A 19,375-nucleotide genomic window follows, 5' to 3' on the forward strand; every position below is an offset into this window, starting at 1 on the left:
TTTTTGCAGCGTATCAATCCCTAAGTCACCTTGGCTCTTCAAGCTGGTTTAATTCACCACTAGCTAGGACACAACCAGCTTTAGTTTCCCTACCTTAAGGAAAGTGTTTTCTCTTATGAGTCACACATATAAGAATTAACAGCCTTCCAAGGAAAACTTTTCTTCTGGAGAAATTTCAAAGGAAACAGTCAAAGAAGATTTATTTCCTGATATGCAAAAAATGCTCATGATATATGGTATCCTGCCTCCTGTTATGCCTACAACATCAGATAAGGGGAACAGAAAATAGTAACATTTGCCAAAATGTTTGGCTATTGCGTGCCAGGCCTTGTCCTAAAAGCTTTGTATACATTTTTTTTTAAGTTCTATTTATTTATTTGAGAGAGAACACATACACAAGCAAAGGCATGCATGCACAGGGGGAGAAGGCGGGGAGAGGGAGAGCAAACTCCCTACTGAACGCAGGGCCAGATACAGGGCTCCATTTCACGACCCTGAGATCATGACCTGAACAGAAATCAAGAGTCAGAGGCTTAACCAACTGAGCCACCCAAGTGCCCCAAAGCTTTGTATATTTTAACTCATGTAAGGTTCAAGGCAACCCCCTATGAGGGAAGCTATCATTGTTCTTATTTCACAGCTCATTTCATTGCCCTATTTTACAGATGAGTAAACTGAGGCACAAAAAGGTTCAGTAAGTGTCTAAGCTCATGAAACTAAGTGGTAAGTCAGTGACTCAACCTAGGCATTTGTGCTTCATGCTCTCAGCTAGTGTTTCTCAACTAGTTCTGATGGCATTTTGGGTGGGGTGACCCTTGTTGTACAGAACTGTCCACCTAACTCACTGTGGTTCATTTAGTGTCCCTGGCTCTACAGACATTCACTTGGTTTAATCCTTCCTACAATGCTGTGAGTTAGGTGTTATTATTTTCATCCCCATTTTACAGAAGAGGAAACAGAGACCCATGGAGATTAAATGGCTTGCCCTACTTATCCAGTTCATAGCATGGGGTGGGGGGGCGGCAGGAGGAGCCACTAGTTTTTAAACCCAGGCAGTCTGGCTTCAGCTCTTGCTTTTAACCCTTCCATCACTCTGCCTCGCTAAGAGTTAGGAGACTAGATGAAGGCATGGAGTGCCCAGATCAGATTGCACCTTTAAGTAGAGTCCTTTCAGAGTGAGCTCAAGAGCTCAAAGGAATGACTCCAGGATGGAAAGGCAAAGACTGGCAGGAGCCAATGACCTTTTCTTCATGCAGGACTAACCAGCTGGTAAAGGGGGAGGGAGATACGGTTAGAAAAAGTTGAACCTACAAAGCCCATAGGCCAGGAACTGGGCATCATCAAGAAGTGGGGGTCAGGAATCCACAGCAGAATGAAGCCAAAGAAACATCCAGAACCCTCACCTGCTGGCTAGGTGTCCTATCTTCTCCAGCTTGCTTGTTCTCCATCTCCTTCTCCTACAACTGTTCCTTCCCTAAAAGGTATTACATTGCCGGGGGTGGGGGGGCATCCTGGGCACTTTGTCTATAACTCTGCCTTTTTATATCCCAAGATATGCCCACACATGGCTAATGGCAGGGCTCATTGGCCCCATTCTGGGCAAAGCCATTGGTAGCAGACACTAAATCAAATCTGTGAGTCTGTAATTTCACTCTGAAAATAATTCAGCAAAAGCCAAAGTCCAAAAGCCTGGAGAGATAATGATAGCTGCCCTCCCAGACCTTGCACTTTGCAGCTGCAGAATTTAAGAGGTAAACTCATGAAAAGCAGGAGTGGGTCACCACCACCCAGGATACTGCCCCACTTGGAATTCAGCCTCCTGTTCTTCAGTTGCAGTTCGGCTCTGGGGCCGTGGCTCCGGCCCCGTAACTTTGTCTTCATTTTTCCACCCCATTTCAGCCCTTTGAACTTGGGGGGAATTTGGACACAAACTCTCTGCTCTGATTCCTCTTACTCCTGCCTACTTCGGAAGGAGCCCCCATCCCGGCTGAGATCATTAGGACCTGTGCCAGTAGAAGAAAACCACCCGAACCAGTAAGAGGGAAGAATTCACGATGAGAACCCAGGGGTCCTAGAAAACCCAAGGCAATAATTACAAGCCATGTAGTAGGATGTGGAAATGGGGCCTGTCTCCGCCTCATAGATGCTGGAATATAGATACCATGGCCCAAAGTGAATGTGAAATCACCGCCTAGGTAGAGGTTATAAAAGCAAAGGGTAGAACCTATTTTAACCACTTTTGGACCTTGGGGCCAGATCTGTGATATTAAGAGGTGGGTAGGGTGTAGAAAGAGGAGAATTTGATGGAGAGAGCTTTGTCTGTCCTGTTGTTCCCACCATCTTATCCCCCCGCCCACAGAACGGCAAGGGAGAGAGAGAGAGGCATAATACACACTATTTCCAGCCTAGGGAGGCTGTTCTCCAACGATCGGGGTACCTCTCCACACTGTGGCCCGGGGAGCCGACTTCTCCCTAATCCATCCTAAAGACGAGAGAGGGCTCACGAGCTACTTTGACAACTCCTACAAACACTTCAAGTCCTAGATACTGTTCTAGGTGCTTTACATGTGTTAACCCATTTAATCCTCCCAAGAACCTTGAGAATTTTAAGGTAAGTGCTGTATACTGAAGCCTGTCTCTTTCCATCACCGACATGTTGTAAATATTTTCCCGCAGAAAATATTCTTTCCCATGTCAATAAATATTCACGTGGATTTAATGGCTGCAGTCTTCCTTTGCAAAGCTGCAAAGCATCATGGTTAAGCACATGGACTCTGGAGTCAGACTGCCTGGTTCAAATCCCACCTCTACCAATTACATATGGTTCCGGACTATTTTTATAAAGGAAATGAATACATGTAACATGAGGTTGTCAACCTCCATGACCCCCACATCTCCACCTCACTGGGGTCACATTTTCCTTCATTTATATTTCTTAAACACCCAACATCTTCCAGAAACCGGAGATATATCAGAGAATGAGATGAATGTAGGGCTTGCTTTCATGGAGTTTATATTCTAGTACGGGAGACAGGCATTAACCAATAAAAATGCCAAAGATGACAAATGCAAAATAATGCAAATGATAAATTCAATGCAGACAAAAAAAAAAAAAAAAAACAGGAGCTGCTGAGATGGGGAAAACAGTCTTTCTTGGGAAGTTACATAAAATTGGCTTGAGCTCCAAGAGCCTGGAGAGTGGGATATTCAGAGCCCCTCCCTGTATGTCTAGGGATGCACATGATTGTGGGTGGAGGACAGTGAAACTTCACCTTCTGGTCTCCCCTGGCTCCTTTTCACTTCTTTTGCATTCTTAGCTTCCTGCATTCTACAGGTTCGGGGGATGAACAAGCAGGGCTTTGAGAACGGATGCTGCTTCGTCTTGGCTTACTTCCTCCTCCCTCTAAGAAGTGTTTGTTTTAGAGAGAGCGAGAGAGCATGTATATGCAGGGAGCAGGGAGGAGTAGAGGGAGAGAGAGAATTTTAAGCAGCCCCATGCTCAACATAGACTCAGCCATAAGGCTCAATCTCCAACCCTGAGATTAGGACCTGAGCCGAAATCAAGAGTCTGATCCTTAACCGACTGAGCCACCCAGGTGCCCCCTTTCCCTACCAAAACATGTTTTACCAACCAAGTTCTTGCTTGTCTTGGCAGGCCCATGAAGTGGCTCCCTTTCAAAGGTCAGGGCCCTTTTAAGATGGCCTCATCCCAACCTCCCTTCCATTTTACAGATGGAGAAACTGAGTCTGGTCACCTTCAATAATTTTGTAGAGAAATTTAAGTTTCTCCTGAATCAGAAAATTGTCATGATAAAATGCATGTTCAAAAGGACATAGAGGGGCACCTGGGTGGCTCAGTCAGTTGAGCATCTGCCTTCAGCTCAGGTCGTGATTCTGGATCCCTGGGATTGAGCCTGGCATAGGGCTACTTGCTCAAGGAGAAACCTGATTCTTCCTCTCCCTCTGCCTCTCCCCTCCCCCCTCTTGTTCTCTCTCTCAAATAAATAAATAAAATTTGTTTTTTAAAAAGGGACATAGAAATTGATCTGAAGTTTCATCAAAAACTGTTAAATTATCACCATTGTTCGGGGCCTTTGCACATCTCAGACCTACAATTGAAGCCGAGGGAACTGAACAAGATATATAGAAATGGATGTTTCAGAAAAGAGAAGTAGCAGCAGTTGACAGGAAGAAGAACATCCTCAATTTTCAAGATATTTACCAACCGTGCGTATGTTTTTTTCTAAGTTCCTTCTTCAAAGAAAAAGTAGCCCTCCCTAATTCTAATAAACTATTACATATTGACATACCCTGTTCACCTTTGTGGTCAAAGGGACAAGAACTAAATTAGGGGCGCCCGGGTGGCTCGGTCATTAAGTGGCTGCCTTCAGCTCAGGTTATGATCCTGGGGTCCTGGGATCCAGCCCCGGCATCGGGCTTCCTCTCCCACTCCCCCTGCTTGTGTTTCCTCTCTCGCTGTGTCTCTCTCTCTGTGAAATAAATAAATAAAATCTTTTAAAAAAAAAGAACCAACTAAGTTAATTATGAGAAATCTCATATAAAACTTTAAAAAATTAAAATGGTCAGTGCTGGTGAAGACATTTTAAAAAAACAGTATTTACACAGTTTGCTGGTAACATTGTAACTGGAAGAACCCTTTTGAAAGCAATTTGCCGATGTATTTTAGAAGACGGTAATTCTGGGGCGCCTGGGTGGCTCAGTGGTTTGGGCTGCTGCCGTTGGCTCGGGTCATGATCTCAGGGTCCTGGGATCGAGCCCCGCATCGGGCTCCCTGCTCCGCAGGAGGCCTGCTTCCCTCTCTCTCTCTCTCTGCCTGCCTCTCTGCCTACTTGTGATCTCCGTCTTTCAAATAAATAAATAAAAAAAAAAATTTAGAAGACGGTAATTCTTCTCCCTGGATTTTCTCCTAATTAAATCAAATAAAGAGGAAATCAAGTAGCAAAAACCTGGAAATGACCTATATGTCAAAGATGTTTTGAGTGCTGACTTTGTGGCAAGTCCCATGTTGTACACTTGACACAGATTATCTCATTTAATTCTTAAAATGCTTCTAGGCAACACATGCTAATTTACCCCTCATATAGCAGGTGGGAAAAACTGAGGGTACAGGAAGTACTGTAGTTTGCCAATGGCTCAACAGAGTTAAAGCTGGGATTTCAACCCAGGCACTCTGTTTCTGGGGTCACATGCTCCACCACTGTTTTGCTGTCTCTGCCCAATCTGACGTCAGGGACCTGTTGCTCCAGTGCAGTTTCCTGTTCCCAGGCCCAACCCCCAGCACAATGCTGATATCTTGATCTGATAATAAGTTTATGAAAATCTTCAAGCAAGGGATGACTTTAGTCATTAGAGAGTAATGATGGTCCAGAACTCCTTTTCCTTCTGCAGTGGTATGTGGAAGAGGGCCAGTGGACAGCCATTTCTCAAGCCTCCAGAACATGCTAAGGGTTATGGCTAGGCCATTTCATGAAATCCTTCCAACTCCAAGTAGGGGATCATTAGCGTCCTAGACAGGTGTGCAAATTGAGCCTCAGAAAGAAGAGGTGACCAGCTCAAAGTTATACAAGTTAGTGAAAATGATTCCAGAATCCTAGCCCAGAGGGTCTGACTCCCTCCCCAGGCTGTCTCTTTGATAAAGACTCAAAATATAATGACAGCAGTCAGCTCAGGCATGGGGGATGTTGAGCTGGTGGAGGTAGGGAGGATGTTGGCAAGATGAGTCTAAGGGTGACCCAGCTCTGGTGACACATCCTGGATAGGACGTCAGGCAGTCCCGAGTTTGGGATCCAAGAGAAGGTGGGGACTTGATGTGGCCTGGGCAGATGCTTGACTAGTGGAGCTAAGAAGAAGGCAATATGGAAAGTCTGAATCTATGTTCATGTGCAGCTGGAGAACTAGGTAGGGAAACTGATGCAGAATCCCAGCCCAGGACTGGGCCAACATGGCAACATCTCGTGGCCAGAGATTTATGGGTCCTCAGAATAATCTGCCAATACTATTCCATGCCTACAACAGTTTTTCTCGCAGGAGAGAAGGGGCAGGGGAGGGACAATGACAGCAGCTACCTCCTCTCTGCAGATGACCCTGCTGCTTGTCCAGTTGAAAACGGATACAGGAGACAAAACTGGCTCTAGAACTTCCCACCCCACTTACCCATACCTCCTGCTTGGCTTGGCCCAGGGGCTGGGCTGGGCTGGGCGGGCTTAGAAAAGGGGCCTCAAAGGAAAGAGCTAGAAGGCTGAGGAAGCCAGCCCAGAGGAAGAAAACCTCCCCATCATGGACTTGTTCTCCACTCCAAAATATTATCACGTGAATTAAGAATTTCCAGTCCATATCTCCAAGCCACTTGCCTCTGAACTCCTAAGCCAGTGGCATGCCTTTCCCCTTTCCTTTGTAGCTCTCTACGACCAGGAAAGGGATTGTGCCAGCAGGGAACAAATGATGAAGGGTGATTTCAGCTCTCTGCCCCCTCCCCTCAAGGGCTGCTGTGCCCTGTGCTACTTCCCTAGCAATGAGAAGATCTAGAGTGCATCCAGACATGAAGTCTTCCTGAGCGAAGGAATCACGGATTCCACCTCAGGATCAGGAACCACCTCAGGATCACAGATTCACTCCTCTCGGTGCAGAATGAAGGATCGAGATGTGTGGTTGCAAGTACTTTGTCAGAGCAGGTCAGACTGACCTTGGAAAGGGGCCAAACCAAGCTGCAAGCAAGACCGCCCACACCAGGAGCACCATCTCCCATCCTTGGCCCCCATCTGGCCAAGGTGAGTGAGTGAACATGGTTGAAGTCTGAGGGAGGAAGGACAGGAACCATGCAGACCGAGTACCTACCTACAGTGTGCCAAGAGTTTTGTTCATCTCATTGAACCCTCCCAACCACTCTAAGTACTCCAATTCTCAACTTTTCCCATTGCACAGGTGAAAAGATGTTCATTCAGCTTCTTTGCATTGGAATCAACAATCCACTGAAGTGAGATTTTCCTGAAAAGGTGAGGAATTAAGTTTAAGGATCAAAGGATGTGACCTGAAATCCATGGATATGAATAATGGTAAGTAGTGCTCACTTAGTGCTCACCTAGTGCTCATCCTATAGAGACGTTGTTCTATGACCTTTGATCTAATCATTATGGCAGCCCCATAAAGTAGGTCCTACTACCATTCCCACTTTACAGATGAGAACCAGGGCACAGAGAAGTTCAATACCTCATTTAGGGTCACATGGCTAGTAAGTGATAAAGCCAGAATCTCAACCAACGTAGTTTGAAACAAGAGACTATGCCCTAAACCATCACACCAATGGTTACCTAGCTACCTACCTAGCTGTCTGACAGGTGGCTAGGCCTAAGATATAATCTGGAATGAGGGCTTTATACCTCTCTCCTGCCATAGACCAGCTCTCTTTAGCGGAAAATGGCCATAGCGACCCCCTGAGTTCCTATCTCCTCCATTTAAGAGGTCAACCAGGCTAAAACTGGAATTCCAAATTCCTGGAGAAGAGACTCAGTTTGGCCCATTTTGGGGTCAGATTCGTCATCCTGGATCAGTTGAAATAGGGTCAAGAGAGGGGTCCGGGGTCACCTAATACTAGAAGTCTGATCACGCTACACATGTGAAGACAATTACTAGAAAATGGAAAGATTGCACTAAGAAGTGACCCCCAAAGATTTCCGCTATAGGAAACCGCTATAGGAAACCGGGGCTTGGTAGACTGGAGGATTTGCCCAAGTTTACCAACAGTAAATGATAAAGTCCAGATTCTAACCCAGATTGGTATGTCTCCAATCCAAGTCCTTTCCTCCGTAGCATACAGGTTCCTCACAAAAGTAAAAAGCCTTGGTGAGATGTGTAAGGCAGGTTCACAGTGGAATTTTCATTCAACCACCTGATACATAATAGGTGCTGTTCTAGGCAGCAGGATTCTGTGGTGAAAAAAAAACAGACAAAAATCCCTGCTCTCACCAGTCTAACACTCTGGGGATACCATTGAAAGGGAACAGAGTCCCATCCCATAGAAAAGCATTTTTGCCTGGGATGCCAGATGGAATGTGAGAAGAACTTGGAATTCAGTATCTGCCATGGACGCTGGCTCCTCATAGTGGCACACACTATTCCCTCGGTGGATTGCAAAAATGGCACCAATTCTTCACCTTTCTCTCTACTCATGCCCTTTGCCATGGCTGCCTCATTCTGAGGCTCACCTTAGTCATGTGACTAGCTTTGGCCAAGAGAGTGTCAGCAAATGTGATACAAGCTGGGGCTTAGAAAGCATTTGTGTGATAAGGTTTGCCCCTCTTGAGCCTCTGCCATTATCTATGAAAATATGCCTACAGAGCCAAAGGTCCTTGTCTTCCCAACCAAGATCAGACTAGATCAAACCTCCAGACACGTGGACAACTCCAACTGAGAGCATCAGAGCTGCCCAGCTGACAACCAGATGTATGAGTTTATTGCTACAAGCTTCTGAAGCACGTGATTGTCTACTATGGGCTGTCCTTGCGATGATGGATACCTGGTATACTGCCCTCTCTCCAATGCATTAATTTCCTTTGCCATCTTGATGGAAAATAACTCCAAATGACCCATTTCACTAAAGGAACCATATGCTTCTTCTTGCCCTGGAGGACAGGGCCAAAATGGAAATTAATGTCATCAAACACCTTCTCCTGAGAATTTTGAGTTTTGAGACAGTGTGGCCAAGCTAGGAGATCTTGTTGGAGGTCATTCATGGTGCTGGTAGAAGGCAGCACTTGGGGATAAATGTATCTGCAGCCTAATCCCTTGACCTCTCCTTGGCTTCCTGTATGTCCCCTGACTTGCTTCTCCAGCTGCGCACAAATTCTCTGAGCCCTGCCCACATCCTTCCAATAAATTCCCTTTTAAATTCCCTGAAAATTGGCAGAGGTGGTGTCTGTTGCTTGCAACAGAGAACCTTAATTGCTACTCCACCACCTAGACTCAGATTCAGGTCAAAGCCCTGCTACTTAGTGGCTGATCATTGTCCAGCGATGTGATGTATAGATGACCTCTCAAGAGTTCCTTTGACCTTTGTGCCAACCAATAACCCTAGGGAAATGAGGGCAACAGTGTCAGGAGCTGGCACTGAGCGTCAACTCCCATCCTTCCCTGAAAGGGAGCAATTACCTCCTTCCCCTGCATCCAGGCAGCTGGAATCAGGCCAAGTAACCAATCAAAGCTCGGTTTGTGGGATGCTCTCACTCAGGTCTTTGCAGGGTTTTGTTTTGTTTGTTTTTAAAAATTTATTTATTTATTTGACAGAGAGAGAGAGAGAGACAACAAGAGAGGGAATACAAGCAGGGGGAGTGAGAGAGGAAGAAGCAGACTTCCCACCCAGCAGGGAGCCCGATGCGGGACTCAATCCTAGGATTCTGGAATCATGACCCGAGCCGAAGGCAGACGCTCAACTGATTGAGCCACCCAGGCATCCTTCACTCAGGTCTTTGAATATTGAGGGGTACTGTCAGAGACAGAAGGATAGCTGGAGTAATCACAGTGGGGACAGTGGCATTGCCAGGGCCCATGGCATTGATCTCACAAGCTAGTTCTTGGAGTGTGAACTTGGCTCCATTAGTTGCCCACCCTCCTGTTTTCTGAGGCTGATTATCCTGCTTTCCTTTCAATTCTGGACTCCATCTGATGCCCTTCCAGTAAATTCCATTCTAGAGTCAGTTTGGGCTACTTGCATCCAAAAGGTCTAACTAATGTAGTAAGGATAATGTCTGAGGAGAGGAAAGCTTACTGGGTTAAAACTGATGGACTTGACCTAGAACTCTAACAGATGAGATTTTGAGCACTTTGAGGGGAGAGATTGGGGTTGGTTCATCTCTACGTCACCATCTTTCAGAGGAGGGTCTGACAGTGCACGGGAACTTTGGGCATATTTTGGAAAGTAGGAAGAAAGAAAGGAAAGGAGAGAGGGATAGAGATGGGAGGGAGGAAGACACGAAAGAGAGATGTAAATGGGAGAAAGGGAAAAGGAGAACTTTCTCCCGCCCCTGAAAGTTCAGGCAAACTGTCATTCTTTTCAGATCCCTTTCCAAAGACTTTAGGAATCAGATAAGGTTTCTAGAGCTGCACACCCAGCAGTGGTACAATTCCAACACTTCCCCCATCTCAGAGGTCAGTAGAGTGAAAAGAGGAAAAGGCAGTTTTAGGAGGCAGATTTGCAGTCTACTCCCATGATGTTTGTATGACCTGTATGACCTTGGAACGAGCCTCGGTGTCCAGATCCAAAAATGAGCACATGCATCCATGTTTGTAAGAGACATTAAATTCCTATGGAAAAAAAGTGCTAGGTCGGGGCGCCTGGGTGGCTCAGTGGGTTAAGCCACTGCCTTCGGCTCAGGTCATGATCTCAGGGTGCTGGGATCAAGTCCCGCATCGGGCTCTCTGCCCAGCAGGGAGCCTGCTTCCCTCTGTCTCTCTCTGCCTGTCTCTCCATCTACTTGTGATTAAAAAAAAAAAAAGTGCTAGGGATTTAATGGTGAACAGACACAGACAAGGCTCTTCTCCACTAGAGCTTACAAATTAGTGGTGGTTGTGTTGGGGAGAACAAGTATTAATCAAATGTGTACAGATGTAGATGGGAAATCAGAATTGTGTTGGCCATACTTAGGTGAAATATACCATCTATAATGTTTGTAATGGAATGCAGTAAGAGTTTATATTGGTAGAATATGCTCCAGTGCAGGGACACCTGGGTGGCCCAGTCGGTTAAGCGTCTGCCTTCGGCTCAGGTCGGGATCCCAGGGTCCTGGGTTCAAGTTCTGCATCGGAATCCTTGCTCAGCAGGGAGCTGCTTCTTAAACACACAGAAAAAAGAATATGATCTAGTCCGGGAGGCTGAAAATGGGTCTATAGGGATATGAGGGTTGAGTCACAGGTAATCCACCAGACTGCACAGAATATCTGTGATTAACCAGTGAAAGAGAACAGGGCAAGTTTGAGTAAAAGAAAAAAAAAAAAGCCAGCAAAGTTGATGAAATTCAAAAGAGTAGAGAAATAGGGAACAGACCCTCTCCTTCTGCCTCTGTCCCACATAAGTTGAGATTTCTGTCCCTTGATAATCAAGAAAGACCCCATCATATATATATGATGGAATATTCTGTAGCCATAAAAAAGGGAGATCATGCCATTTGAGACAACATGGGTACACCTAGAGGATATCATGCTAAGTGAAATAAGTCAGACAGAGAAAGACAAATACCATATGATTCTCCTCATCATGGAATTTGATTCCGCAATGAGTAAACTCCAAAAACCACAACCTAATGAATAAATAAGCAAAAAGCATATCAGACCTCTAAACAGAGAGAACAAAACTAATGGTTGCCAGAGGGGCGAGGGGGTGAGCAACATGGGTGAAGCGGAGTGGCAGATACAGGCTTCCAATAACGGAATGAATAAACCACAGGAATAAAAGGCACAGCATAAGGAACACATCAGTGATACTGTAGAAGCAACGTAACAGGACAGAAGAGAGCCACGCTTGTGGTGAGCACAACATGTTGTGTAAATTTGTCAAATCAGTAAGTTGTACCCCTGAAATTAACATAATAGTGTGTATCGACTATCCCCAAATAAAAATTTAAAAAAAAAATTTTTTTTTAAGAGACTCTGCAAACACCAGGAAGAATATGAGGTCATGGAACTCAGGGCATGAGAGAGTTTTGAGAAGGGAAAGGTCAACAGAGTCCAGTGCTTCTGAGACGTCAAGTAAAAAGACTGAAACTACGTAAAAGTATAAATCATACGAACCCATAGCAGGTGCTTGGTAAGAGGCAGCCCCTCTCCAATTATGTCTTCCATGCTCCATCCAGTAATATCTGGATGGATTAGGTTCAGTTGCATATAAAGAAAACCCCAAATAACAGAGACTTTTCTTTCTTTCTCAGAGAGAATTTTCTCTTTCTCCCATAAAAATGGTCCAGAGGTAGGCAATAGACAGTGGGAAATAGTACCGCCCCAATATGGCCCCAGGCTCCTTAGATCATTCTTTCTACCGTCTCAGCAAATAGTTTCTATTTTTTCTTAAGAATTTATTTATTTATTTGACAGAGAGAGAGAGCACAAGCAGAGGGAAACAGCAGGCAGATGGAGAGGGGGAAGCAGGCTCCTCGCTGAGCAGGGAGCCTGACACAGGGCTTGATCCCAGGACCCTGGGATCACGACCTGAGTCGAAGGCAGACGCTTAACAGACTGAGCCACACAGGCATCCCAATAGTTTCTACTTTCAAGATCCCTTCAAGGTCAAAGATGGCTGCTGTGGCACCAAATTCCAGGCCAGAAGGGAAAAGGAGGAAAAGGCTGAAGGGGATCACTTAGCTGAGTCAACTCTCTTGAAGCAGCATTTCCAGATTTAGCAGCTGTTTTTATTAACATCCCATTGGCGGGAACTTAGTCACGAGGCTACCCCTAGCTGTAAGGAAATGCCATCTTTAGGCCAGATACACTGTTACTCCAAAAAAAAATGGGGTTCTTCTATTTTGGAAGAAGGAGAGAATAGGTATTAGGCAACCAACAACGTTGCTGCGGTTAGTCGCTCACATCTGATGACACATGTCATGGTCCCTGACAGAGGACACATGGTTTTCTCTCCATGACCTCCCCGAGACTTCTAACACATGTGTGCAGTCATTGTCACGATCTCCATTTTTACAGGTGGGGAAACTGAGGCTCAGTGATAGGCATACAGTTACCTAGCACCAAACCTCCAGTGACGACAGCACTGGGAGACAAGTCTAGCTCTAACTCCAAGGCCCACGTTCTTCCCCATTCCACATCTTGTCTTGCTGACTGAGTTTTGGCTGCTGCTGTAGCTGAGGTTCATTTGTTGTGAAACAACCATAATGTGAGGAGCCACTATCAGGTCATAAGGTCAAATATAAACAATGAAACAATGAACTGTGGAAAGCAATAGCTACCTCCTTCCTTTCTAGTCTTCCCCTTCCTCTCCCAGGGGTACATAATAAGTGCCCGTGGAGTTATTTCTGGACAGTTGCTTTCTCTGGACAACACCAGCCCAGGGCAGCATTGTGGCCAGCGAGGGAGAAGCGGGGAGGGGTATCAGCAGTTACCTGGGCTACGCAGGCTCCCTTTCATCCAAGAACAACTAATGCCCCATCCCAAGTGTCAAATTATCCTCTTGCAAGGAAAGGGAAGAGAAAGGAACTGGTATTTATTAGACTCATTTTACAGAGAAAGAAACTGAGGCTGGGGAGCTGAAGTGACTTGCCCAGGATCACAGAGCCAGTGACAGAGCCGAGGTTCAAAAGATTCGTAGTGCTCATTCATTTCTGTGATATAAGTACTCCCAACAGGACTGATTTCAAGCTACCAACATGACAGCCAGCCGTAGAATACCACTGAACAGCAGACATAGGCTCTATTGCATTCTTTTTTTTTTTTAAGATTTTTTATTTATTTATTTGACAGACAGAGATCACAAGGAGGCAGAGAGGCAGGCAGAGAGAGAGGAAAGGAAGTGGGCTCCCCGCTGAGCAGAGAGCCCCACGTGGGGCTCGATCCCAAGACCCTGGGATCATGACCTGAGCCAAAGGCAGAGGCTTTAACCCACTGTGTCACCCAGGCGCCTCACGCTCTATTGCATTCTTAACATATCTGCCGCTTGCTGAGATCTGAAGACAGAGACTTCATTTTTAAAATTTTTTTGACTTGTTCTCACAGCCCATGGCAGAGTGCTACCTATGGGCAAGGAATCACCAAATGTTGGTGAAATGAAGGAAAGACACCCATTCTCTTTTCACTGGGCTGGGCTGCCTCAGACAGGGAAATATACCAAAGACACCACATGGGTACAGAGTGTGACTGACTAAGCTCTCTCACACCCAGCCGCTCCAGTAAAGTTGGCTGAATCAATGGCAGACAACACCACCTTGAACGTGATGGGCTCACCACGAAAAAGAACACTTTGGGAGTCAGTATTTGCCCCTTCTCACCCCACTTCTTCCTACACTGTCCTTCCTTCAAAAAAAAAAAAAAATCTATGTGGGGGAGGTGGGCAACATAATAGTTACCATTTCATGAGTTTTTAAGTATTCACTTAAAGTGGCATTAAGTACATTCATATTGTTCTAAACCATACAAACCACCCAACTCTAGAACTTTTTCATCTCCCCAACTGAAACACCATACCTGCTACACAGTAACTTCCCATTCCTCCCTTCCTCAGCCATGGCGCCCGCCACTCCACGTCCTGTCTCTGATTTGACTACTCTAGCCCCATCCTCTAAGTGGAATCATACAAATGTCTGTCCTTTGTGTCTAGCTTCTCTCCTTCATCATAACGTCTTCAAGGTTCATTCAGGTTGTAGCGCATGTCAGAATTTCTTTCCTTCCCTTCTAAGGCTGAGTCGTATTCGCTTGCATGTATACGCCACCTTTTGTGTATCTCTTCATCCCTCATGGATCCCTGGGTTGCTCCTACCTTTGGCTGCCGTGAATATTGTTGCTATGAACCTTAGGGCTAGAGTCCCTGCATTCAATTCTTTTGGGGTAGAGTTGGGTAGAGCTGGAATTCCTGGGCCATGTGGTAATTCCGTGTTTAAGTTTTTGAGGAACTGAGTACTGTTTTCCAGGGTAGCTGCGCCATTTTCCCTTCCCCCCAGCATGGTACCTGAGTTTCATTCCTTGCCAGCTCTTGTTACTTCCTGTTTTCAACTCACCGTGGCTTTGTGCTTCTTGGCCATTGGTATGTGTTCTTTGGAAAAATGCCTGTTCGGTCCTTTGCCCATATTTTTAATTGAGTTCTAGTTTTTTATTGTTGAGTTGTAGGAGCTCTTTCTATATTCTGCATATAAATCCCCTATCAGATACATGGTTTGCAGACAATGTCTGTCCTTCAGGGGGCTGCCTTTTAACTCTGTTAATACTGTGCTTTGATGACCCACCCTTTCTTTCTTTCTTTTTTTTTTTTTTTAGATTTTATTTATTTATGTGACAGAGATGACAAGTAGGCAGAGGCAGGCAGAGAGAGAGAGGGGAAAGCAGGCACCCTGAGATCAAAACCTGAGCTGAAGGCAGAGGCTTAACCCACTAAGCCACCCAGGTGCCCCACCCACACTTTCTTTTAAGAAACTGAATCACCATTTCCTTCTAAATGCCAAAATCTCCTGACTCATGCATGTGACAATTCTTAAATGCTCTCTAAAAGTCCGTTAGAATGACCTGGGAAGTTAAATAAGAAAGCCAAACAAGTTACATTCTGTTTTCCCTTTAATGGTTTCACATTTCTGAGGAAAATTCAGGGTTACACAATATGAACTTTATGAGCAGGGGTGGGGAAACAGGGTTATGAGCTGGAATGAACAGAAAGCCTGTGTGAAGAATGACACAATCTACCCAGACCGGACATGACATTCGCAGGTATTTATTTCATGCTGGGCACTATTCTAAGAAATTTTAAATCCTCAAAACCATCCTATTAAATCAATAATAAAATTATGCCCATTTTACAGATGAGGAAACAGAGGCCCAGAGAGGTGAATATCACAGACCAGGGGAAGTCACAGAAATCGAACCCTGGCAACGTGGCCCCAGAGGCCACTTTAATGATCACTATGTGATACTGGGCAGGCTTTGGAAGCAGAATGGTATAAATTCGATTTCAGATGGCTAATGAGTACATGATCAGAGACCCATTAATAATCTGAGAGAAATTCAAACCCAAAACAATATTTTACTTAAAACCTATGAGCAATTTATTTTTTTTTAAGATTTTATTTATTATTTGATAGAGAGAGACACACACACAGTGAGAGAGGGAACACAATCAGGGGGAGTGGGAGAGGAAGAAGCAGAATTCCTACCGAGCTGGGAACCCAATGTGGGGCTCAATCCAAGTACCCCGGGATCATGACCTGAGTCGAAGGCAGACACTTAACAACTGAGCCACCCAGGTGCCCCAAAACCTATGAGCAATTTATAAGTGGAACGATGCTGAGTGTGTGTGAGGACTTGGAGACATAGAAACTCTCCTGTAACTATGGGTGTCAGTGTAGACCCGTGCAGCCATTCTAGAAGTGATTTGGCAGGTCTAAGCCCAATTAGGTAGGTGTGAAGCCTCTGCCCTAGCAATGTCACACCTGGGTTTTCATCCCAGAGAAGCTCTCATTGGTCCATGGGGGAGTGTCTGGAAGGATCTCCTCACAGCATTGTTTATGGTAAAGGAAGCGGGAGACAACCCAACTGTCCATCGCCAGGGGGACAGGTAAGTAAAACGTAGACGCACACGACGGAGGGCCCAGCAGATGTTTGCGACAGTGAACCCAATGTGCTCACTTCACCATAGTGAAACTGTAGAAACGATGCTGAATGGGACAACTTGGAGACACAGAAGGAGGTCCAGAGCCCAACTTATCTAAATCCTGCCTTTCATGTAAATTTCAAATGAATACACACAGAGGAAAACACTACATTTTCCAAGGATGCAAACAAAGTTAAAGACACTTTTTGAGCGCTCTTGAGCTGTTGTAGGGAGTCAGACTGAAGAAAGGTGGTGACAGAAAGTAACAGACATTCAGACAGAAAAATGCACAAGAGAGGCGTCCAGCAAAGAGGAATAGGTCGTGCCATTCGCGACAACACAGGTGGACCTAGAGAGCGTTAAACAAAGTGAAATAAGTCAGACTGAGAAAGACAAATGCCAAATGATTCCACTCATAGATGGAATCTTAACAGAATGAATAGACAAACGGCAGATCAGACCTATGTATACAGAGAACAGACGGACGGACACCGTCCATGCCATGAGAGGAGCCTACAAAGGTCAGTGCGCTCAAATGAAAAGTGCATGGTCTTTGCAGCCAGACAGACCCAGCTGCTTACTGCGTGGCCTTGAGAACCACTTCATTCTTGAAGATTCTGCTTTAAATAAAATGGTCAAGGGCAGACGTCACTGAGAGGAGGACATATGAGCATCTGGATGGAAGTGAGGGAGTGAGCTAAACACATAGATACCAGGGAAGAGAAGTAATTCAGGCAGAGGGAAGAGTCCATTTTATCCCTGGGTGATGACGTGAAGTTCCCCTCACAGTGCCTGGCACACAGTAAGCGGTCACCCCTTTCCCTGTTCTTACAGAAATGGCAGGTGACCGCTGAATGCACCTTCTAGTTTGAGCGACAATGACACTCTGGTTTCAGAAGCTCTTTGAAACACTGCATTCATGTATACCATCTACTGGCAGGAGTGCCCTTAAGATCCCACGGGTCTCGGCCCCGAAAACAGTCCTTGCTTTTGGGGCTTCAGCCTGCACGGGGCATACAAAAGCCTTAGAAACAACAAGACGAGGCCTCCGCCAGCTGCCCCAAAGAGACCTCTAACCCAGCGCACACCAAAGCCAAGACAGTGCTTACAGAGACTTGGGTGAGGGTACAGTCACATAGAGGGGAGGAAAGAAGGCAAGGGACCCACAGCTACTAAGGCAGCTCTGGGTTTGAAGATTATTCCACCACTCGCTAGCTCTTATAAATCACTGGACCCCTCTAAGCCTCAATTTCCCCATCTGCAAAATGGGCATGAAAATATCAGTTCTGTACAGAAGCTATAAGGACTCACTGAGATAAGACTTAGGAAAGCGACAAGCAAATATCTGGGCTCGACAAAAAGGAAGTCCCTTTCCTTTTGTACCGAGTATCTAGGAGGCAGCCACTGTCTTATTCCATCAGTCTATATTTTATTCATTTCTAGGGGGATAAAATCAGCTACCTTTCAGTGGGGAGTGTGAGGTTTCATTAAGACAACAGATAAAAACTATGCTTAGCATAGTTACTGGGGCAAAATAGGGACTCTATATGGTTTTTTGGGGATACCTGGATGAATGGATGGATGGATGACTAGGTGGGTGATGGGGTAGGTGGAAGGACAACTTGCTAGCAGGTTGTCAAGGGAAGCAAAATTTGTATTTCAGCTACACTACACCTGCAAAAAAAAAAAAAAAAACAAAAACAAAAACAAAAACCCAACAGGCGTTTTACAAGAGGGTTCTGTTCTACTTGTTTGTAGCTTTAAGTCTCAAGGACAAATATAACATAGATGAGTCAAAACAAGCATAAATAATGCCCAGTTCTCATCAACTGTGCCCTACGCTTACCACTCTTGTGTCTGTGACTCTTCTGAATGAGGTGAGAGACCACATCTTGCTTCAAGCAACACCCTCCAACTGAGATCACTGGTGTGAGACTGAGGTCAGGGCAGGAAGAGGCCTTCTTGACGCGAAAGATGGCTTGGAAATCCTGATTGGTGGCATTTTATCAAAAGAATTCCAACTCAGGGGCACCTGGGTGGCTCAGTCAGTTGAGCGTCTGCCTTCAGCTCAGGTCATGATCTCAGGGTTCTGGGATCGAGGACCACATGAGGTTCCTTGCTCAGCAGGGAGCCTGCTTCTTCCTCTGACCCTCCCCCACCCAGCTCATGCTCTCTTGCATGTTCTCTTCCTCTCAAATAAACAAATAAGATATATATTTTTTTTTAATTGCAACTCAGCTTTTTCCGTAATCCTGTCACCAAGAAGGAAAAGACACGGGCAAGCAGCCAGCTCCGTGTTCACTGCAGCTTCGTGCTGTGTAATTTCTGCGATCACTTAGCCCTCCTGAATCCCATGTTTCCCTTTGTGAGATGAAGGGATTGGATCCTCCTAGCTCCACAATGTTCTGATCTTCTGAAACTCCCTGACATTTCTTTTAAAATATGGCCATGGAACTTTGACAAAATGTGTATTAAATTCCTTCCCCATCTGTCTCTCAAGAGTCTCCTTAAACCCTCTCTTCTTTTTTTTTTTTTCTTCTTCATAAGCAAGCAAGAATTTAACAGTGGTCAAAGCAAAAGTATTCTTCCAAGGTGGAAGAGCATGCAGGCCCAGAGGTGGCAACTGTCTCCTTTAACTCTTTCAAAGCAAGGGCATGTATGTGTCAATATGTCTGTTGATGCTACACCTGGGGGAAGCAGTAGGCTTTGGAGACAAATAGATCTCAGCTCTAGACCTTGTGTGAGAAATTGTGGATACATAGATGACTAAGATTCAGGTACTGCCCCCAGGATCTGGAAGACACACATTGAAATGGATAAACCTTGATAACCATAGTAATTAAGACATAAAAATGGCAGTCCCTGGGGCACCTGGGTGGCTCAGTCAGTTAAGCGTCTGACTTTTGGTTTTCATTCAAGTCATGATCACATGGTCTTGGAATCAAGCCCCAAGTGGGGCTCCACACTCAGCCTGTAGTCTGCTAGAGATGCTCTCCTCTGCCCATCCCCCAGCTCATGCGCCCCCATGCACATGAGCACACATGCTCTCTCTCTCTCGCAAAATAAATA

At 45.5% G+C, this 19,375-nt stretch overlaps 1 protein-coding gene across 3 annotated transcripts in view; it reads right to left on the reverse strand.

Moving 5' to 3' along the window:
• The window catches only part of WASF2 (WASP family member 2), a 937,387-nt gene that overhangs the window by 494,801 nt on the left and 423,211 nt on the right, over nucleotides 1-19,375 (reverse strand). The window lies entirely within an intron of this gene.

The sequence above is a fragment of the Mustela nivalis genome (assembly GCF_964662115.1).
Source record: "Mustela nivalis genome assembly, chromosome: 10".
Taxonomy (NCBI): domain Eukaryota; kingdom Metazoa; phylum Chordata; class Mammalia; order Carnivora; family Mustelidae; genus Mustela; species Mustela nivalis.